Genomic DNA, 23833 nt, shown 5'->3' with positions numbered 1-23833 from the left:
CAATTATGTTACCTGTAATTTATACCTCACTCCTATAATGTTATTTCCCAGCTTAGAAATCTTTAACGATTATTTCCTACTGCATCAAGTCCTTACAGCTCTGTTCTTCTGACAGCGTAAAGTTCTGGCAAAGATCGTGGCCTCTTGGCCAGCCTCTCTCCATAACTAACTAGCTGTGGGGCTTTGAGAAAATTACTTAACCTCTGTGCACCTCTGAAAAATGGGAAGAAATGGAAAGAATAACGTGTCTACCCAAAGGTTTTGAAAGGGTTAAATGAAGTAATGTATGTAAAATGGCATGTAAGAGGTAGTCAGCAAAATCTCTCAAGACCAAATAACATGAAAGCAATTTATAACTCCACTTTAGGTAAGATGGCATATTGGAATTAATTTTGAACTCAATAATATGACACTAGCTCCCATGAACAGCACTCTCTACGCACCAGCTATTGTACCAGGTACTGTGCATGTGAGATGTGTAGATAGGTAGGTAGAGACGGAGTTACAGATAGAGATATATTCTGCACAATAACCCATTGGGATAGATATAATTATCCCATCTTCATGTTTTAAGTGAGGAAATAAGACACTGAAAGCTTAAAAATGTGATTTTTAGATCCTTCAGCTCTAAGTATTTTATCAAGAAAGACGCTTTTAGATGCAAGTGAAAAAAAGCCTAACTAAAACTGTCTTATGCAAAGGATTAGAAAAATTTATTGTTCGGGTAACCGGGAAGTCCAAAGGGGAACTTCGAGCTTCAGGCACAGTTGAACCAAGTGATGAAGAGATATTGTCTGGACTCTGTCTTTATTTCTCACAACCCCTTCATTCTCTTTTGGCCTGTACTAAACCAGGCTCTCCCCACATTATGACAAAATAAGAGAAAGAAATAGACTTATGATCTTCTTTTTAACTTTGTAATCTCTTGTGTATTTTCCTCTTTGTTCAGAGAGTTGCCCAAAGCTGTTTTTCTTTCTTCTTTTTCACAGAACTCAGTCCCAACACCAAAGCTGTTTTTCTATAGTTATTTTTCCTTGTCTCAGAGCCTATTTGACTCTCAACTCAATTCATAAATTCTATGATTTTATAAGAAATTTTTTGCTCTCAATTTGTTTTCTAAATCTGCACTACCCCTTTCATCCCATTCTGTTGTTGTATTATCTCAACGTTGTGTCTAATATTATCAAAATCTTTTTTTAATTAGTGTTTCCTTCTACAGCTTGAAGGACTCCTCATGCAATTCTGTGAGTAATATTTTCTTTCCAAAAGATTTCCTTCTCTGTCTTTGGTGAACTACATTCTCTATTTCTTGCCTTTTAATTATATTAGTAGATTTTTCACTGTTGCAATGCTTTTATAAGCCTCATGTATTAGCCATAGACACTCTTTCCACACCTATTATTTGAAGTAAAAATATGTATGTGTGGGTGAATTTGCTTTGCCTTTTTTGGTTTTTATCTAAAAACTGTTTGTCTTTCTGACAAGCAAGAGCTTGAGTCTAAGTCTTGTTTACATACACTTTTCCATACATAGAATGGTAGGCGTGGGATGAGACAGGAGAAAACCTAGCTGCAGAAGTTGTTGGTTCATCAAGGTTTTGTCTCTCTCTTCTCTTTCCCCCTCACAAGATAGATGCTGAAGGCCTAGGTTTTCTCCTCCTTAGTTAAAGATGCATTTCAATGACTTGAGAAAAATTAATTCATACTTTGAATTTTATGCCTAATTAGGTCTAAGGGCTTAAAAAAAGACAGGCAGAATGTGATGGCTCCACCTGTCTCAGCAAAAATCATTTTCTGGTAAGTAGCTAGGATTGAAGGCTGTTCTGTGACGTCCAATGGGCAGCAGGTCAGGCCACGTCTCAAAGTGGGGGGTACAGATAACCATTTTATACCTCATTCCCTGCCTGCCTTGTCTAGCACAAATAAAGGAAAGTAGGGTTGGAAGCTCTGCTCCACAGTGATAGAATATTCTGTTTCTTTTTCTTCTTTTTCACAGAACTCAGTCCCAACACCAAAGCTGTTTTTCTATAGTTATTTCTCACTCTCATTTTAAGGTTTAGAACATTTCGTTGGACCCCTTTCATTATATGGTCGCTGCTAGCAATTTTTGTGTGTCTTTTTACTATTTTTATTAAATTCATGAGTATTGGGGAAATGTAGATCAGTGATTCCACTTGAGCATGTTACCTTTACCCCAAAGCACCATTAATTCCCTTATTACAAAAAAAAAAAAAAAAGAAAGAAAGAAATCTGACATACTGAGAGCCTAAAAGTTTGGATTTCTTTAAAATATTTAGTAATTAGATAGCAGGGGTAAGACAGTATCTGTTTTTGTTTTTGTTTTTTAATTCCAATTCTTGCAAGCTTTTCCTCTTACCTACATTCATGCAGTGAATATTTTCTGCTTCTTCTGGGAACTAAAATATGGGAAATGGGCTGAAGGTACAGGATGAAAAAGGAAGGCTGGACTACAGAACTACTTACTATTATTATTCATGGATTCATTCAAATCTCTTATTAAATTTAGTGTCTAATAGGACCTAACACTCTGCTATGTGCTAGAAAGGGGGAAAGGGGAACAAGAGAGGCCCCTTACCCTTATGAAGTTTCTGGTCTACTGGGGGAGACAGAAGATAAACAAGTTGATACATAGAGCCCATTTTCTATAAAGAGACCAAGCAAGTGACATGATAGAAAGTAACTAGGGTTGACAGGGGACAGGGTGCTGCTTGACATGGTGTAGACTCAGTAAGGGTTCGTGATATTTTGAGATTCAAGGGTTGAGAGAGGGCCACTATCACATATAATGGAAAAGAAAAATGATCCAGACAGAAGAAGCAGAATTGCTTCTGGGGAAGTGGAACAAGCGAGAACCATGGTGGCTGAAGTGTAGAGAACAAATCAGAGCAGATGGCAAGGGATGAAGTCAGAGCAGCAGGCAGAGGCCACGTCATGCAACACCACCATGTCAAGCAGCACCATGGTGAAGGATTTGACCCATCGTCAGGCAGGCAAGTGGCTTCCTGAGGAAGAGATGCTGCAAAAAGAGAAAATGTGAGATGCTGGAGGTGGTAGCCCTGGTGCTAACTGACCACTACATTTTGTCTTCGAGGTGGCAACTTTGCTGCACTAAGTGAAAAGAGCTCAGTGTATTTATGTGTGGTAAGGAGCTCCGAGATGAAAGGTGCTGGAGAAAGTGGGCCTATGACTGTTCTTACATTCTGAGACGCCTGCCCAAGACCGTAATAGATTCCTCTGGCATTTTCTGCTTTCTGTCTGAACATTCGGTAATAATCTTTTTTTCATTTCCCCAGTTACATCTCACTTGCCTGTGTCTTCCCACTTTTCAGGATGGATGTAAAGGTTAATTCCACATCTGTAACTTCAGGGAAGGTTTTCTGCCAGCCTGCCAGCCTCTGTGATGATTTGTCTTGGCTGTTGTGCAATGGTATGTCACTTCTTTCCACTCACCCTTTGAAAACAGTCTATTTAAAGAAAGATGATTTGGGGTTAGAGTCAATAAAATCAGGTGGTAAGCAATTCTTTAGTATGTTTGGTCCTCAGCAGCAAGGCTGGGTGGCCAGAGAGCCATTTTTACCGAGAAATGTCTTCTTGTCAGCTGTGCGAGCCTGGGAGATGCTCTTTGGATGTGCATGCAAAACATCCTACATGACTTAAACATACACCCATATGAAAATCAAATCTGGACCCTAAAAGCTTTTATTTATTTATTTCATTATTTAATTTTTATTTCGGGTTAAAGTGAAGGTTGCAAACAACTAGATTACAATGTTTGCATTTGTTAGGTAGAGTCCGTCTTGTACTTGTGTCCGCACCCAAGAGGTGTGCCATATACCCTTACATTGTGCCCATTAAGTGGGAGTTCACCAATTCCCCCTCCCCCTTCTTCCCTCCTTTCTTCTCCCTCTCCTTAATGTGAATTGATTTGAGTTTTTCTCTTTTGTGGGCATCTATTGGATAATCTCTGGTATGAGGCTCTCCTGGAGAGAATCTAGGCTCCATCTAACACAAACTCATTCTGTTTAAGCAATTAAATCAATATTCTGAACCTCAGTTTCCCTATCTATAAATTGTGATAAATAGTTCTATCCTTGGTGTTATTTGGAAGCTTAAATAAATACATGAAGTGACCAGGACAGTGCAGTGCATGTTTGTAGGCTTCTCCGTCCCACCTCTGTCATTCCACCTGCATTCTCTTCTCTTTGTTTTCTTTATCAGCTGTTTTTGTCTATCTGATGTGAAGGAAGGTCTGGTCAAAATTTTTTTCTGTTAGAACACAAACTCTGGAGCCACACTGCTTGGGTTTGAACCCTGGTTCCACTATTTTAGTGGTAAAACAACCTTGGACATGTGAATTAACCTCTTTATACCTCCGTTTCCCTACCTATTAAGTGGTGATAACCACCAAATGCATCTCACAGGGTTGTTGTAATGATTAAGTCAGCCAATGTAGAAAGGTGTGTAGGGTCATGCCTGGGACATGGTATGTGCTTTGTAAGTGTTCATAGTACTATTACTGTATTATTATTATTATTCTATTTTCTCTGTTTCTCTAGTTTATCTTGCCAACCAGTTCATCTCAGAGTACAGAGCAAAGCTTTTGGCACATAGGGGTCACAAAGACCCTGGATTCATGTGCTTGTCCAAAGCTTGGATTTTAAGGTATGGGCAATAAATAAATATTGGATAGATTTTTGTCTACAGAGTTGACCACACTACAAATATGTGTTCAACAGCCTCATTTGGAGGCGTGGGTGGTGGGATTCAGTGAATGTACAAAGAATTAGGTTACATTGACTGCATTTGTTAGGTAAATTCCCTCTTAATATTATGTCTGCCCCAAGAGTGTGTCATACACCACGACCCCCAACCCTCTCCTTCCTCCCTCTCCCTGCTCCCTCATTCCCCTACGGCCCACCATGTATTAAGTCATCTATTGCCTTCATACTAGAATTGAGTACACTGGATTCCTGCTTCTCCATTCTTGTGATGTTTTACTAAGAAAAATGTGTTCCACTCCAATCCAGGTTAATACAAAAGATGCAAAATCTCCATCTCTTTTAATGGATGAATAGTATGTATTCCATGGTATACATATACCGCAGCCTATTTTTCTATTCCTGGATTAATGGGCCACAACCTCATTTTTAATAATGAAACATTACCCCACACAAGGACAGCAAATGAAGAAAGTATATGTCAATAAGATGGAATCCTATATACTTATAAAAATATTTTGAAAATAAATTTTGTAATATGAAGTACATTGTTATATTAAAAATTAAAATGAGAGCCAGAATGATACCAATGCAGAAACACACACACAAACACATTGATAAAAGAATGGAAAATGTACAGAAATACTAACCTTAGCTACTTCTCAGTGAGAGATTTATACATCAAAGATTCTCTAGATGCTTGGAGACAGAACCCATGTCCTTAAGCACAGTCTGAAGTGCCCCACCAAGTGGAGAAATGTCTATGAAGTACCATTTTTTAACTTGAAATTTCTGTGAATTTTATTTTTTATTCAAGAGTATGTCATTTTTTTAAAGATATGAAGTTATTTAAATTGTTAATCAGACAAAAAAGCAGAACACAAAGAAAGTTAGTTTTCTATTACTAGGTAATGACGTATTGTAGAATTTATCTAGCAATTTTAGATTAATTGAGCTGCATTTAAGAGCAGGAACTCCACACATATATTCTGTATATAGGCACATTTTCTTTTCTGCACTGTTGCTGCAAAAATTTCAGAAGCCAAGATGTGGATATACATTTGAAAAAAATGCTTTTTTTCACATATTTCTAGTAAAATTAACTATCCAAGAAATTTTCCCATTTTTATTTTAAAACTTCCCACCTCCTTCTACTATTCATACTGACTCATATTCCTGGTAGTACAAATATTACCATTTAAAGGACAAAATCTAATTTTACTAAAAACTATAGAGTGTTAAATGTCCCAATCTCTTCCTCTCTACCTTCTTTAATCCTGAAACCTCAGCTCAAAGATCATCTCCTCCCTCCACTCTGCCTTCATCAACATGAGTAAGATGTGTTCCTTCTCCTAGGCCTCACTGTTGAAAGAGATACAAGTCACTATGAAGCTGAGGGGGTTTGAAATGGGGAGAACCTTGGCTGGCTTGTTTTGAAGTCAATTCCTAAACAAGTGGGAGAGGAATGACTACTTGCACCTTTACTTTTATTCAATAAGCCTCAAGGATCCAGTTACATGAGCAGATAAGGGGGGTGGGGAGAAGTCCTGACCTTTTCAGGAAAGACTGATGTGTCAGGTGCAACTGAATCCATCTTCTTCAGCCATGGGCTATAACACTGTGATTCAGAACACAGGTGTTGGTGTCAGACAGAATTAAGTATGAATATGAACTCTGGTACTTCCTAACTACATAACACAAGAATAATAACACTTGACTTATGAGGGTGTTTATAAAGATCTTCCAAATCTGAAAAATCAAGAAAGATTAAAACTTTTTGTGGGAAAATGATTCAATTTGCCTAGAAACAAATTTTTTTAAATTATTCATGTGACATACAAGAAGGAAAATTTTGAAAGATAGTAGAAAACACAAACTATACATGAAAAATGGAAAGGTATCTCCTTTTTTGGAATGTAAGACTAATAATATAAATTACTTACTCTTCCTAAATTAATTTATATATTTAAATTGAGTTTGTTAAAATGTACCAACAGGAGGCTTGGTTTTGACCCAAAGAAGTTGGTATCAAAGTTTAAATATTGAAATACCAAGAGAATAAGAGTTTTAAAGATTGATGCTATCACGTATAAAGAGATATTGTAATGCTACAGCAACTAAAATCATATGATTCTAGCACATGAATAAAGACAGATCCATAGAAGAAGATAGATCATGTAAAAATTGAAGCAACTACACAGGCAAATTCAACAAATGATAGAGAAATTTTATGCTAGTGAGAAAAAGATAAGTTAATAATTTTGTTAAGAAAAATGGAAGCCATATAGAAATAACCTGGTTTCCTCCCTCACTCCCTATAATAAGTACATTCTAGGCAAATAAATATTTTAACTTAAAAATAAAACAGATAATGGAATATTATTCAAAGATAAAAACAAATGAGTGACATCATACTTAATGGTGAAAACCTAAAAGCTTTCTACCTAACATCAAAAACAAGACCAGGATGTCTCCTTTCACCACTGCTACTACAAATTGTACTAGAAGTTCAAGGTACAGAAGTGAGGAGAGAGAAAGAGTGAAGAAGAAGAACAAGAGGAGGAGGAGGAAGAGGAACAACAGGAGGAGGAGGAAAGAGAAAAGAAAAGAATTTGTAAAGGAATAAGTAAAACTATTTTTATTTATAGATGACATGATCTTATAAATAGAACAATTCCCCAAATTCCACAAACACACAAAACTACTAGAGTTAATACATGAATTCAACAAAGCTGTAGGGTACGATGGAAACCCAAAAAAATCGGTTATGTTTCTATATAGCAACAAAGAATAAACCTAAAATAAAAATAAAAAAAAATCCCACCCATGGTAATATCGATAAATACAAAACTAATAATAAATTTAACCAAGGAGATTAAACAAATAGGTACATACAAATGTCACAGCAGCAAAAACTTACATACTGAAAACAAAAACATTGGTAAAGAAATGAAAGAAGACATAAATATATGGAAAGAGATCCCATGTTCATTGATTTCAAAGACTTAATAGTTTTAAGGTGACAGTACTAACCAAAGTGACCTACAAAATCAACACAATTCCTATCAAAATTCTGACAGTCCAATAATCCTCTCTGTAGAAATAGAAAAGCTGATTCTCAAATTCATAGAGAATTGCAAGAGACCATGAATAGCCAAAATGATATTGAAAAAGAACTAAGTTGGAGGACTCAAATTTCCAACTTGAAAACTTATTTTAAAAGATATTTTAATCAAAACAGCATGGTAGTAGACAAAAATTGGCATACAAATCAATGAAATTGAATTAAATATCCTAGAATAAACCCATGCATCCATGGCAAATTGATCTTCAACAAGAGTGCCAAGACCATCCACTAGGAAATAATAATTTCCTCAACAAAAGGTACTGGGACAACTTGATAGCCACTATTTCAGACTATGTAATAAGTTAACTAAAAATCCATAAGTAACCTAAATATAACAGCTAAAATTATAAAAATCTTAGATAAAACTTTATAATATTGGATTTGGCAATTGTTAGATATGATACCACAAACATGAGCAACAACAAGAACAGAAACATCGAACTTCCTCAAAATTAAAAATTTGTACATCAAAGGACAGCATCAAGAAAATGAAAAGATAGCTTATAGAAAAAGAGATAATATTTACAAAATATATATCTGATCAGGGTCTATTACCTAATCTATATAAAGAACTTTTAAAAGTCAATAACAGAAGATACATAATCCAGTCAAAAAAAGTGACAAAGGACTTGTACAGATATTTCTCCAAAGAACAGATACGAATGGCCAAGTACATAAAAACATTCTTAACATAATTAGTCACTAATGAAATGCAAATTAAAACCGCAATATGTTTCTACTTTATACCCACAAAGATGACTATGATAAGACAAAGAAAGAGAAAAATATCAATTATTAACAAGGACTTAGAGAAATGGGAAACTTTTCACATTGCTGTTGAGAATTTAAATGGAGCAATCACTATAGAAAATAGTTCAGTGATTTCTCAAAAAGTTAAATATAGAATTATCATATGATCCAGAAATTCCACTTCTAGGTACATATTCAAATAGTTGAAAGGAGATACTAAAATAAATATATGTACATAAATGTCATAACAGCATGATCCCAAGAGCCGAAAGGTGGTACCAACCCAAACCATCAACTAATGAATGAAGAAATACAAGGTGGGATAGACATAAAGTGGAATATTACTTACTCAATAAAAAGTAATGTAGTGCAGATACATGCTACAACATGAATGAATGTTGCAAACATGTTAAATGGAGAAGCCAAACACAAAGATTACATACTGTATGATTCCATGTATTGATATAGGAAGTATGAAGAATAGGTATATCCACACATACAGAAAACAAAACAGTCAGTGGTTTCCAGGAGCTGAGGGTAGAGGGGTATATTTAGAAACTGTTTAATGACTATGAAATTTCCTTTTGGGGTGATAAAAATGTTTTGAAACCTTTTAAAGGTGATAGGTGACCACCAATGTGAATGCACTGAGTTCCTCTGAGTTATACACTTAAAAAAGCCATTATTTTATATTACATGAATTTTACCTTAACTAAAAAAAGGTTTGTTAAAAGGAAAATGAGTATAAAGTCACACAAAATCATGGAGAAAAACAAATGTAAATTTCTAGGTGAAAGAAGCCACTGAAAAGGCCACATACTGTATAATTTCAATTATGTGACATTCTGGAAAAGGAAATACTGTAAAGGAACACAAAAATTAATAGTTGCCAGAGATTTAGGTAGATAAATTTGTGCATGGATAATTTTAAGATCATCTGACTATTCTGTATGATATTGTAATGGTAGATAAGTGATATTGTGAATTGGTCAAAACATATAGAACTTTGCAACACAAAGAGTGAATCTCAACGTATGCAAATTAAAAATAATCATTTTAAGAGGTTAGGGGACCTCAGAAAGTTTGGAGACACTATAACAAGAAAATATGACTATATTGGAAATGGGTGAAACAAGCTCCCTAAAGTGGGTGAGGGAAAATGTGCAGGCCAGGAAGACATAAGATTAGTACAAAGTACATGGGAACCGTCTCTAATATCCTTCTAATTTTTCTTTAAATCAAAAACTGTTCTCAAAAATAAAGTCTATTAATAAAAAAATCAAAAAATAAAATATAAAGATAGAAAAAAATTAAAAACATCACACAGTAGTAGAGTTTTTATTAAGACTATGAACAAGTTTGGCCATTCTAGGTATTTCATATTAATTCAATCATGCAATATGTGGCTCATTTCACTACATATATCAGTGTGTATCAAATAATCACACTGAATGCACAAAATTTTTATTTTTCAGTTATACTTTAACAAAGCTGAAAAATACTATGAAAAGCTTAGAAAAAATATTGATAATGATAAAATCTTGTGCATAAAATAAAAAGGAAAAACAAAAGAAAACTATGGCAGCATAAAAAGCAAATATAAGGACAAATTAAAACTTTCAGAAATATCTATAGTGCATGGCCTTTTACAGAGCTAATTTATTTAAAATATAAGGTTATTATAAATTCATAAGAAAAACATCAACAAAACCACATAGAAATGGATTAAAAACATGAGCAAATAGCTTACATAAAAACATTATTAGTGTAACAGTCAATGGCAGTGCTAAGCAGTAATGGTGGCAGTGTTGTCTTTGCCACAGGAGCTCCTGTGTGTGATTTGCCCTCTTCCAAGTGCAAAGTTCCATGCACAACTTTCTGGCACTACAGAAAATTCTGTGATATTATTGACACTCTTGGATAAACTGTTTTACTACTTGAAAAGCCTAGAGTAGATTCAGTGGTCTCAAGACTTGCAATTGTTGCAAGAAGGAAAGGGTTGTTGGGAGGAGGGTGGTATTTGTGTCAGTCAGTATGAGTAATGTTGCATTGCAATAACAAATAAACCCAAAATCTCAAGGACTTTACATAATGAAAGCTTATTTACCACTCACCAGATTCTATGGAAGGTCTGGGCGATTCTCTGAAGCTACTGTTCTACAATTAGTGTCTGAGTGATCCAGACAATATTAATTAAAAAATATATATAGCTTTCTATATGACCAGGGCCATAGAGCAAAAGTAATGAGTTGCCCACTGGAAATGAATACTTCAGATCAGTATTAACATATTTCACTTCTGCTCACAGTCCATTCTTTAGAACCAGTCATACTGTCCACACTGCAAAGAGAAGAAAAGCAGGTATGGCAAATACTAATAAATTCTTTTTTTTTCATTATTAAAATACTAATAAATTCTATGACACACTCTCATTCATTTGGTTCTTTTCCAAACTTTGTAATAAATTTTCCCTTGCAATTATAATATATTTTGTGTCTTTATATTCAAATATTATTGGTACAAAAGATGCCTTTAATCTTTTAGGATACTGTTTCTACACATTCTACCTGGAAGAAGTCTTCCACTGTTTTGGTTGTTGTTTCAAATATCAATATATTTCCATGACTTAGCAATTATGAATAGGGCTGCAATAAATATTCTGATACAAATATCTTTGTTATGGTGTGATTTTTGAAAGCCCAAGTGCCCATCGATCCACGAATGGATCAATAAATTGTGGTATATGTACACCATGGAATATTATGCAGCCTTAAAGAAAGATGGAGACTTTACCTCTTTCACATTTACATGGATGGAGCTGGAACATATTCTTCTTAGTAAAGTGTCTCAAGAATGGAAGAAAAAGTACCCAATGTACTCACCCTTATTATGAAACTAATGTAGGACCTTCACATGAAAGCTATATCCCAGTTATAACCTAAGAATAGGGAGAAAGGGGAAAGGGAGGGGAGGGGGGGGAGCGAGGGGTTAAGGAAGGGGATTAATGGGATTACACCTGTGGTGCATCTTACAAGGGTATATGTGAATCCTAGTAAATGTGGAATGTAAAGGTCTTAGCAAAATAACTAAGAAAATGCTACAAAAGCTATGTTAACTAATGTGATGAAAATGTGTCAAACGATCTATGAACCAAGTGTATGGTGCCCCACGATCATACTAATGTACACAGCTATGGTTTAATAATAAAAAAAAAACAAATATCAATATATTCAGTTAGCAAAAAATTGAGAATTTATATTCCCACCTTTTTTTCTTGAGCTCCATATTGAAATTTCTAATTTTCTATCCATTTACTGAATTTCCCATGAGTGCCATAGGGTAAAAACATTACAAATTAAATCATCTTCTTCTTCAAATCTTCTTGTCCTTGACTTCCATCTCACATAATGTAACAATCCTTCTGGGGCACCCAGATTTATTTCTGAAATATCCTCACATTTGTCCCATTAATGGATTTTTGGAATAACCTCAAGACAGCATCCTTGTCTCCATATTTTATCCATTATTTCCAAACATTTTTAAACAAATACCATGTGTTGGGACTCTACTGGCTTACTCTTATGTTCTCTAATTTATCCTTAGCAGACCATCAAAAAAATTTTCCCAGACGCATATACATACATATTTAATGTTGTCATATGATATATCGCTCAATAATAATGGCAAGGTTTACAAGAGAAGCTATTTCTGTCTTCAAAAAAAAAAAATAATTCAGTTAGGAATACTATTTTTTTTAACTCTAAATCTTGTTATTCCTTACATACAAATATGGGGGTTATCCATAGTAGCATATTTTACACATTGTGTGACATCTTGCTTTTATCACTTAACCCTAAATGTTTGAGTCTACAGATAGATATGTCTGATTATTTTTAAAAACTGTATTTCTTAGTTTTAGTGTTAAGACATTTACATTCTACATGAATTTATTACATGAATATATCATTTAATCAGCTTCCTGTTGATGGACATTTAAATTGTTTCTACTGTCTTGCTCCTATGAACAATGCCAAATTAAATATTTTTCTATATGTATATGTGTATCAGTTTCATATTTAAGTAAATCTGTAGGATAAAATTTCTAGAAATGGACTTGTTGAATTAAATATGTACTTTATTCCTTGTTACTATTTTGTTTTGTTGTTTATATGTAGTAATTAGTATATATTTATGGGGTACATGTGACATATTTATTTTTAGTTTAGTATTTCCAAGTTATTCTTGATGGAAATTATACCAACTTAATCATCCATAAATATTGCTTTATGCTTTCTTTATCCTATTCTTTACCACTGTACTTTCTTTTCTTCCTTTTTTTTTTTAATTCAATTATTTGAATTGTATTTTCACCCAAGAATTTTATTGGCAAATTCTCAGGGATACAAAATGTGTTTTACAACTCTCATTTATGCACAATGGAGCCCAAATTAGTCTTCTAAAATAATTATCCTTGGTAATTTAAAACAGAAATCAAACGGACAAAGTTCCAGGTTAGTGGTTCCTGTTATCAGAATTCTTATTAACTCCTCTGCTAAACAACCTTTCTTCATGCCTTCATGCCTTCTTCAATCTTTCTCCCTGCCCTCCCCCACCATGCTCTCCTGCACTCTATATTTTTGAACTCTAATTTCGTTCTTTTTTTTCCTTTCTTATTAAATCATAGCTGTGTACATTAATGCGATCATGGGGCACCATACACTGGTTTTATAGACCATTTGACACATTTTCATCACACTGGTTAACATAGCCTTCCTGGCATTTTCTTAGTTTTAGTGTTAAGACATTTACATTCTACATTTACTAAGTTTCACATATACCCTTGTAAGATGCACTGCAGGTGTAATCCCACCAATCACCCTTCCTCTGCCCACCTCCCCCCTCCCTCCCTCCCCTCCCTTTCCCCCTGCCCCCTATTCTTGGGTTATAACTGGGTTATAGCTTTCATGTGAAAGCCATAGATTAATTTCATAGTAGGGCTGCGTACATTGGATACTTTTTCTTCCATTCTTGAGATACTTTACTAAGAAGAATATGTTCCAGCTCCATGTAAACATGAAAGAGGTAAAGTCTCCATCTTTCTTTAAGGCTGCATAATATTTCATGAACTCCAATTTCTTTTTGAAGTTTAACAAGGGGCCCAGGTTCAATATTCCTACTTCATAAAAATAGAATTTATTCATAACACAAGCTGAAGCAATAAGAACCTCAAAACTATAGAGATAGTTAGGTGATGTAGAATATAGTCCAAATATTTGGGGTAACTTCATATCTGAGTCTATGATATTAAAATGTAAAATAAAAATATACTTGTAATACTTCAGTTTCTTATCAATATATTTAATCTTTTACGCGTAAGGTAAGTAAAAATGTTCTCTTATTGTAGCTTTAAATTCTATTTTCTGTGATTTCTACTTTCAGACATGATAGAATAATAAGAATTGTAGTTTTTATACTTGTATAAGTATGTAGAATCCTGGGGGGAAATATAAAATGGCTATTTTTAGACCACTAGACAACAATCATTGCAGGGTTATGATTCTTGAAAGAAAGGCAACAAATAAGAAGATCATGACTACACCACATTGATTTCTAGATGTAACATTCAGGCCACAGATATGAAAATGGAAACCCAGCCAAATCCCATTGGTCTAACTTTGTTGAGGAGAAGATTCAGTTTTAAAAGGGAGCTGAGGTGGCTGGAAGCTCTGAAAGAGTACTGAAAATGAGAAAGTTATGCAGAGAAAGAAATCAGGAAATTAGTGTAAAGATTCTCTTAAGCCTTGCTAAGTGTTAGGATGTGCAGCGGGACATTTCACAAGATTGGCCAAAACTATGGATTGATAAGCTAAACAATTCCCAGAATGAAGATATTGGAGGCTGGTTAGCCATAGAAAAGAAACTTCAGTGTTCTCCTGTGCATATTCAGTGGAAACTCCAGAAGAGTGATGTTTTAATAGTAGGAATAAATTATCCCTGGAGTGTAGCCTACTCTAGACCACAGCTAGCAAAACTTCAATACAAATCTTAACAGAATTATTCCACAAGCAACTTAGTTATCTGCTAGAACAGAGCCCAGCATTATACAAACATATAAATAAAAAGTTCCCAATACATGGGTCCTCAAACTACGGCCCGTGGGCCACATACAGCAGTGTGATTGTATTTGTTCCCATTTTGTTTTTTTACTTCAAAATAAGATATGTGTAGTGTGCATAGGAATTTGTTCATAGTTTGTTTGTTTTTTTAACTATAATCTGGCCCTCCAACAATCTAAGGGACAGTGAACTGGCCCCCTGTTTAAAAAGTTTGAGGACCCCTTTTCTGCAAGGTTCTGCCTTCAGTAGAAAATTCCTAGACATGACAAAAATGAAGAAAATGTGATCCTCAAGGACAAATATCAATCCATATAAATACAAAGGTAATAAACACTCCAACAAAGAGCAGATAGTGTTAGATTAGACAGAGTAGTGAAACACAATTAAATGCTGACTACAACTGATCTACTTTAAATACAAAAGCAAACAGAAAGAGGAGAGAGAGGGGAGGGGTGATAAAGGGAGAAGGCAAGGCATTTGGGAGGACCTCACCTAATGTGCATGATGCAATGGTGCATTTCAAAACTATTAAGAAGTGAGAATAATTGTGATGGAAGTGTTACTTAGTCCAATGTAAGCATTTCACATTGTATATCAAAGCAGTACACTGAACCCCATAAATGTATCAATGTAAAAAGTTATGATTTAATAAAAAAAAATAAATAAAATAAAAAAAGGTAAACAGAGACTTTGAAATGAGATTATTCATGGAAGAATGCTAGCCACTGCTTCAGGTAGTAACAATGGATTTGTGGGTTTCTTGCCTAAAGGTGTTGGAAAATGCAACTATATGGGTTGAAAATGATAGAAAGCAGAGTTTGGAGCTTGAAATGGCAGAATGTTAGGAAATGCAAGGTGGGAATTTTGTAAGTTATATATAGTGGGCCTAGAGCCAAAATCTAATAATAAACTGCACTAAAATTATTAGCAGGTTGTTCAACAATACATAGGAGAGAGTGAGAGATCTATCTTTGAAGGTAGAACTACTTCTCATGAGATTTGGGGTTTGTTGATCTTTTAACTGAAAGTATTCTCTAACTCACACACAGTTTAGGCTGAGTTTAACTCTGTGCAAATAATTGGCTGGCTATTAAAGTAGGCATGTAAGGTGAGAGTCCTAGAGGGTCAGACTACAATAAAATGGCTATAATAAATTTTTAAAAGGAAAACTGATCCACAATATCAGTAGCTGCACATGTGGGGAAGATAAATGTTATAGTCTGAGCAAGTCAATTGCCAATTACAACAAAATAATAATGATAATAATAATAGAAACACCAGTAACACTTGCAGGAAGAATGAAACAGAATCCAGAGTTATTCCAACATTTCTTCTGCCAAAATAGTACTAGACATTCAAGGAAATGGAAAATTGTAATCCATACTTAGGGAAAATTCTAGCCAATTAAAACTGACTTTGAGTGGGCATATATTTAGCAGACAAAGACTTCAAAGCAACTAGTACAAATACAGTGAAATAATGAAAGGAAATGTGTTCAAAGAATTAAAGACAAATATGCTAACAGTCAATGACTAGATAGGATATTTCAAGAGATAAATGAACACTATGAAAGGAATCAATAGGAATCTTAAAGTAGAAAATTATAATAACTAAAACAAAAAATTCTCTAGGCAGGCTTAGTAGGATGTTTGACTTGGCAGAGGAAAGACTCAGTGAACTTAAATATGAATGATAGAAATTAGACTATTGTCATGATGGTTCATGCCAATAGTCCCAAAACTTTAGAAGCTGAGGCAGAAGGATGGCTTGCGTCCAGGAATTCAAGAGCATTGTGGGCAATATAGTGGGACACTATGTCTACAAAAAAAATAAAATAAAATAATCTAGGTGTGGTGGCATACACCTGTAGTCTCAGCTACTTAGGAGGCTGAAGGAAGAGGATTGCTTGTGCCCAGGAGTTTGAGGTTGCAGTGAGCTATGATGACACCACTGCAATTTAGCACAGGCAACAGAGTGAGAAACTTTCTCAAAAGACAAAAACAAACAACAACCAAAAGAAATTAGAGTCCAAAAATACAGAGAACAGGAGAGCATGGTGGGGAAGGGGAGGGAGAAACATTGAAGAAAGCATGTGCATGAAGAAAGGTGGGTTAGCAGAGCCATTGCTATGAAGAAAGGTTGGTTAGCAGAGCCATTGGTATGCAAACAATATTAGGTATATTAACATAAGTATTACCGAACTTTCAAGAAAAAAAGGTAATGAGGGGGACAGTGGAAGGTAATTAAACACTAATGCGTAGATTTGAAACACACAATAAATCCCAAGAAGGATAAACAGAGGAAACCTTATGCAACTTGTCATGGAAACCTAGTGAAAGCCAAAAATAAAGAAAAAATCTTGGAAGAGAAAGAGAAAAATGATAAATTACATTTAAGGGAAGAATAACAACTAATATTGGCCTTCTCAGATAAAATAACAAATGCTTCAGATAATTAAAATGACATATTCAAAGTGCTTAACAAAACCAAAAGGAGGAAAATTATAAACTAAGAATTCTATATATATATCAGAACTATCCCTCAGGAATAAAAAGAAAATAAAAGTATTTACAGATTGCTATCACTCACAAAATGCTAATAAAATTCTTTTAGGCTAAAAAGAAATGACATCAGATGGCAGCTCAGATATTAAAAAAAAAAGAAGAAGAAGAGCACCCAAAATAGTAGATGTGTGAATAAATTAAAGATGATTTTTTTCATCTTTTAATTTGCTGGAAATGTAATAACTGTTTAAAGCAAAAAGTTAATACTATATTGATGGGTATATATATGTACACATGTGTATATATGTATACACCAGATGTCAATAAATTTTTTGTGTAACTTACTATGTTAAAATATTTTATATTGCACATGAACTTTATGTCCACCCTGTATGAAATAACACAAAGAAGAAAGAAATAGAACTATCTAGATGTAAGTCTCCTGCATATTACCACAAGTAATTTGGCATTGATATGAAGAAATAAAGATAAAATGTGAAATAATAAATTAAAATAGTGTGTTTAAAATGTTTGTTTTGTATGAAAGCAGGAAAGAGGAAAAAGAAGTGTTCAAAAAAGATGAGGCAAAGAAAGTAAATGGTAAAGTATCAGACTTAAGCAAAAAATATCAATAATTACATCAAATGTAAATAGATTAAATATTCCAATCAAATGGCATGGGATGCCAGACCAGATTTTAGAAAGTGATATACAGCTGAAAGAGAGTGAGAAAAGCTGCATTTTATTTACTTATTTATTTATGTATTTATTTTGAGACGAGTCTTGCTTTGTTGCCTATGCTAGAGTGTAGTGGCAACATCATAGCTCACTGCAGCCCCAAACACCTGGGCTCAAGTCATCTTTCTGCTTCCGCCTTCCAAGTAGCTGCAACTACAGTTATATGCCACCACACCCAGCCAATTTTTCTGCTTTTTGTAGATATGGGGAAGGGGGGGGGGTGTCTCTCTATGTTGCTCAGGCTGGTCTCAAACTTCTGACCTATAGCAATCTTTCCATGTCAGAGTCCCAAAGTGCTAAGGTTACAGGTATCAGCCACTTTTCCCAGATCACAGCTGCATTTTAAATTAAAAGATATAATTAAAATTAAGAAGATGAGAAAAGATATACCATGTAAATTGTTTGCATAAAAGAGCTGAAGTTATTATACCAATATCAGATAAATGAACTTTAAGAGAACAAGTTCATTAGAGACAAAAGGGATATGTTATAATGATAAAAGGACCAAGTTTATGTGATATAAAAATAATTATAAATGTATATTCATCTAACAGTAGGACTGTAAAACACATGAAACAAAATCTCACAAAATTAAAATGAGAAATAGATAAATCAATACACAGATAACTAGAAATTTTAATAATCCTCTCTCAATTAAGAAAAAAGTATACGATAGTAGGCAGATAATCAGTAAGTATAAAGTATATGGGAAAACAATACTAACAAATTGACTTTATTAACAATAGTAGAATCCTTCCTCCAGCAATAGAAAACACTCTTTTTAAGTACATATAGACTATGTTAAAAAGAGACCATTTTCTAAATCATAAAGTGAGACTCAATGAAATTAAAATAATTTATTTTTTTTTTTATTTTTATTTTTTTTTTATTGTTGGGGATTCATTGAGGGTACAATAAGCCAGTTACACTGATTACAATTGTTAGGTAAAGTCCCTCTTGCAATCATGTCTTGCCCCCATAAAGTGTGACACACACTAAGGCCCCACCCACCCCCCTCCCTCCATCCCTCTTTCTGCTCCCCCCCCATAACCTTAATTGTCATTAATTGTCCTCATATCAAGATTGAGTACATAGGATTCATGCTTCTCCATTCTTGTGATGCTTTACTAAGAATAATGTCTTCCACTTCCATCCAGGTTAATACGAAGGATGTGCATACTGTGTTCAACAAACACATGAAATTAAATTATACACATAAATCGATCACAGAAATAGGTCTTATAAATCTTTAAATTTTGGAAATTAAACAATAGATTTCTAAAATAATTTATAGATATAAAAGGAGAGCACAAGAGAAATTAGAAATACCAAAATATTTGGGATCCAACTTAAAAGCAGTGAATAAAAGGAAATTGATAGCTTTAAATTCTTATGTTAGAAAATGAAGAAAGATGTAAAATCAGTTGTCTCATTTAAAGAAAATTTAACCCAAAGTTAGTAAAAGGAAAGAATGAAGACTGAAAATCAATAGGAAAGAAAACAAACATAAAGACAGGAAAAAAATCATTGATATATAAACTAGCTGTTTGAAAACATTAATGAAGTTAATAAATTAGTAGCCAGCCTGATTAAAAAAAAAAAAAGACAATTCAGCAATACTTGGAAAAGAGATATTACTACAGTTCATACAGACATTATAGAAAAATAAGGAAATAGATGAATTACCTTTTCAAAATATTTGACAATCTAGGTGAAATGGACAAATTCTTTGACAGGCGGAAGTTACCAAAATTCAAAGTAACACTATAATGAGGCCACTAAACATGCACTTAAATTGTTAAAATTAAGAGGCTAACAATATCAAGTTTCAGCATGGACTAAGTTTTAGCATGGAATAGCTGCAGCTCTGGCGCTTGGCTGGTAGAAGTATAAATATTACAATCACTTTGAGAAAATTGTTTGGTAGTAATTTTGAAGTTCTGTCTCCACTCGCTACGTTATTCTGCAATTGCACTCCTTGATGTTTATTCAAGAAAAAACAAAACACATGCCCACATGAAGACTTGTAAGCAAATGTTTATAGCAGTTTTATTAACAGCCCCAACTAGAAATAAATAATATTTCATAAATAGGCTATTGGACAAAAAAATTGTGTCATATTCACATAATGGACATTTCTTGGAAATAAGAAGCAAATACCTCACATGTGCACATGGATGAATCTCAAAAAACATGCTAAGCAAAAAAATCAAAGCCAGATACAAAAGAGTATACACTATTTTATTCTATTCCTATGCTGCTGGAGGAGATAAATCTAATCCTTAGTGACAGAAAGCAACTTAGTGGTTGCCTGGGACAGACGTGAAATTAACAGAAATTTCACAAGCAAACATTTTTATGAAGATGAAAGTACTCAGTACGTGACATCATAGTCATTGAATGTATATGTTTGTCCAAAGTCATCAATCTATGCATTTAAAATGTGTGCCTTTCATTGTACATAAATTATTCCTCAATAAAGTTTATTTTTAAAATAAATAATATTTCTCTTATGAATGAAATTTAGCATCATTTCCATTTTGTAGAGACATTCAAATTTTCTCTACTGTGGAACCTGTATTCATATCCTTTACCCAGTTTTTCCTTTGGGAATGTAGAGCCTTTTCTGTTATTAATATCTAGGAGCTCTTGATACACAGTATTTAGAAACTTTTTTTGTGTTATGTGCTATATGGTTGTTGTAGCTTTCTAGATTTGTTGTTAATCTTTTCACTTAATGTGATAATTTTAAAAACACATTTTAGGTCGTGTCATGCTTCTAATGCAAAGCAGTCAATGAATCCCCTGTGTGCATAGATTAAATATGGATGGAAAACAGAATATCATAACAGTTATGAGCATAAGCTTTGGTACAAGAAATACCTGCCTTCAAAACCTTATTCTACCACTTTCATATATTCTCTCTTTAGGAAAGTTATTTCCCTTTTTCAAAGCTCCACTTTATTACTTTTTAAATTTAGAATAATACCTCATGGGAGTTATTTTGAAATAATGTAGATTGATATGTAGGAAATTTTCATATGTGAAAGTTATCAAATATTGGCAATTTTATGTGGTTTAATCGTGTGTATGTGTGTGTGTGTTTGAATCAATTATATGTATGGTGATCACACACAATACCGGAGAATGTAGCAACTTATGTTGTCAATTAAGGCCCTCCATGATCTGAATAAATTTATCTTTTAACTCCTTCATCCATCTCAGTTTTGATCTCTGTATATTACATATGCTTTCACACTTCTGTATCTTCATGCACACCTTTCTCACCCATAATGCTCACCTTTCTTTCTCTGTAGTGCCAAATTCTGTTCATCCTTGGCAGCCTGGCCCAGGTGCTACATCTCCAGAAACTTCCCTGACATGAGTGTCTGCTCATTTTCAGTTTCATGGCACTTAATTATTTCATCTTATACATTATTTCTTTCCCACTGTAGAATACTCTACATGTCTGTCTCTTTCCCACAAATGCAATCATCAATTTTCTAGACACAGAGACTGAATATTACTCTGATCTATTATTTTTGAAGCAGTAAATATTTGCTGAGTTTACTTATGGTCTGTTGCATTAAGTTTATTCATTCATTCAAATAATATGTATTTGAAATTTTGTGTGTGGCTGACAGTGACAATAAAAGACTCCATTTCTAATAGATGTACATAGTTTTTTTTTTTGTTTTTTTTTTTTGTAGAGAGAGTCTCACTTTACCACCCTCGGTAGAGTGCCATGATGTCACACGGCTCACACCAACCTCCAGCTCTTGGGCTTAGGCGATTCTCTTGCCACAGCCTCCTGAGAAGCTGGGACTACAGGTGCCCACCACAACACCCAGCTATTTTTTGTTGCAGTTTGGCTGGGGCCAAGTTTGAACCCGCCACCCTCTGTTTATGGGGCCAACGCCTGTGACTCACTGAGTCACAGTTTAATAAACGTTATGAAGAGGAAAACAACTAAGATGAGACAGCTTACTAAGAAGCCAGATAGAGGTCCCCAACAATTCTCACCTCTTGACACTTACACATTTGTGTAATACCATTTCTAATGAATAAAATACAGCAGAAGAGATGGGATGTCACTTACATTGTACCTAAACTATCTGTGTACAGGACCCCTTAACAGATTTTCCCATGGATTTCTAGGACCTCAGCCTGGCAGAAATAAGCTTCCATAATCTGATCTCAATTTTCCTCTTTAGACTCTACCTGAACAGTGTTTATTCACATGCCAGAACCTTCTTTCTATTATTTCGACTTGATGGCTCTTGTGCTCAGTACAGTCACATGGGCTGGCAATCTATACCCTATGTATGTTTCTTTCAAATATTATAGCTTCTTCCCCAAAAGATTTTAGCCAGCTTGGCCATATGTTGAACTCTTACTCATCCTTAAAAGCTCAACTCCAATGTTAGGTTCTGGAAAGACTTCTAATTACTGCTTCTAACAAAGTTACCAGCTTCTTCAGCTTATATTCAACACATTTGTGTGTTGAGCATAACTTTACTATAAATTATAGATGTATGGACACACACAGGAAATGCTTATGAACATACATACCCTCATGTCTTTGTACGTGTGTATGTCTTGTGTTTGTGTGTGTATATGTGTATGTGTATTATATACACATATTCTTTTATATACTATAGTTTTTAGAGTATGTATCTGTTTCCGACACTACAATGCTACAGTGTGAGCCATCAAAGGAAGAAATCATGTCTGATGTCTTTATTTTCCACACACATTAGTGACCTTGGAAAGAGCAATGCTCCTGGGGGAGGCAGTGTTCAAGGAAAATACATGGAAAATCTTGGAGTGAGAGCTATGGTTCTGTGGTTCGTGCCCACATGGGGGTTAGGAAGGGTTTAGTGACAAAGTCTATGTCACTATTAAGGGTTTCCTCTAACATCTTAGTTCTTGTCAGCTGTACCATTTCACTCCAATCTTTAGAGAAAGCTTGGGTCAGGACTGACACTGGCCTGAAACTATAGGACAGATGAGGGGCATCCTCAGTAAATCAGACAGAATGATCTAGGAAAGACAGAGCCTGCCAGGGAATACTGGGGAATATCAAAGTGAATCAGAGCTATTCTAGCCCTTCATACATTTTTTTCCCTTTCTAGGAGTGGTAGTGGGGCATGGAGGTGTTCGGGGAAGGGAAGGAGGGGAGAGAGAGACAGAGAGAGTGTGACAGAGAGAGAGGGAGAGAGAGAGAGAGAGAGAGAGAGAGAGATCTTTTCAGCACCAGAGACAGCAGCGTTCTTGCCCTGCCTGACCTATTCAGGGAACTAGGACAAGACAATACCGCAGCTTAAAAGAAAATGGGAGATTTGCACCAGCACTGGGGAGGCTTGGAGCTGCTAAGTCACCATGTGAGCGTGGAAGGTGCTTTTGACAAAGAAAACAATATTTGCACCTATATTTGGGGCAGTGATTACAAGATAAAGGCATAGGGTGCCAAAATAACCTGTGATTGATTCTGGGGGAAAAGGCAACACATGGGGGTAGGGGTAGGGAGGACACCGCTCCATAGACATCCATGATAAAAAAAGAACTGGGGGTTGTTTTTTTCTTCCCAAAATAGATTTCTCCCTGTCATGTTGCAACTTTGTGAAAAATCCAGAACAAAGCTCAGCTCCAGAGAGGAATAAAAAGATGTTCACTTAGCTTTTGTTTTTATTGTTTGTCAAATACATAAGATTTTGGTGCTGCAGAATTCTAATGCCAGTAGGTCTATGGCCCACAGGCAGATCACATGGCCTGGGATTGGGCACTGATGTGTATCCCAACTACATTTTCAGCCGCCCTATGATGTGGGTAACATTATCTTGTATTATAAATAAATAAA

The sequence above is a fragment of the Nycticebus coucang genome, chromosome 12, assembly GCF_027406575.1.
Source record: "Nycticebus coucang isolate mNycCou1 chromosome 12, mNycCou1.pri, whole genome shotgun sequence".
Taxonomy (NCBI): domain Eukaryota; kingdom Metazoa; phylum Chordata; class Mammalia; order Primates; family Lorisidae; genus Nycticebus; species Nycticebus coucang.
The sequence above is the reverse complement of the archived record's forward strand: the minus strand, read 5'-3'. Positions refer to the sequence as shown.